The following is a 1,100-nucleotide window of genomic DNA, read 5'->3' on the forward strand; positions in this document are numbered from 1 at the left end:
GGACAGCGCGGTGGGGAGGTCGGCTGATGCGGGGACAGACGAGGTCACTGCGCTCCAGGCGCAGCTAAGGCGGCGCGCTGCGTTAGCGCCTGCGGGAGGGACTGGAGGGAGAGCGGCAGGAGGGAGCGCCCCCTCCCCCAGGCACAAGCGCTCAGATAGACAGGGTCAAGGACGAGACACACACAGCGAGACAGACAGACACGCCCGTAGGCAGACACACAGACACCCACAGACCAGGGAAACAGCCACCCAGCGTCAGGCTGGGGACCCACGAACGGCAGTTAGACACACACACATCAGACAGCAGACAGCGAGGGAACACAGCCCGAGGGAGAGGGAAGCAGCGACTCCGCTCAGTCGCCAGCGGCGCACATCCGCGGAAGCCTCAGAACAGAAAGGCGCGTCTGCGCATGGGGGTAGGGACGGGAGGCTGGGGGAGGGGCTGCAGAGGGACCCCAGATGCTGGCACACACAGGCACCCCCACACTTACATCAGCTTCCTGGTCAAGCTGGGACATATCCCTCCTCTAGCCCTGAGGTGCTTTAGAAAGTTTGGGGAGGGAGGGGTGCTGGGCTCCCTGTCCCCCTCCCCAGGGCTGACTGCAGGGAGGAGACCCCAGCCCCTCACCCCAGCCCCAGAGGATGCGTGATGATTCTATGGCATCTTGCAGCTTATGCTGGGGGAGAGCTGTTGAGACTCCAGCTCACCACCCCGCACCCAAGCCCTCTCTCAGTACCTCCCCACTACCAGCAGTCTTTCCCCTCTTACAGGCTCCCTCAGCTCCCCTTGACTGCACCCCGACTTTCATGGTGGACCAGGCTGCACCAGGAACAAGCACCAGCTGGTGGGTAGACAAGCCAAGGCAGAGAGCTCATAGAGTGGGCAGCCAGGCACTCCCACCGTTTAAGCCTTCCCGCATCACCGGTGCTGGGTGAGGACCTCACGTCCCTGTGCTCAGCCACGGGCATCCCAGGGCCGGCTCTGGCTAGTCGTGCTTTGTGGGCACACCTCCACCCCCTCCCCAGGTCTCCGGAGATGGAGTTGGATGGGGGTTTGGAGAGGGGCTCTGGCCCTCTCCTCACTGGCTGGGAGCCTGTTC

This window comes from Bison bison, unplaced genomic scaffold (assembly GCF_000754665.1).
Source record: "Bison bison bison isolate TAMUID 2011002044 unplaced genomic scaffold, Bison_UMD1.0 scf7180017864167, whole genome shotgun sequence".
Taxonomy (NCBI): Eukaryota; Metazoa; Chordata; class Mammalia; order Artiodactyla; family Bovidae; genus Bison; species Bison bison.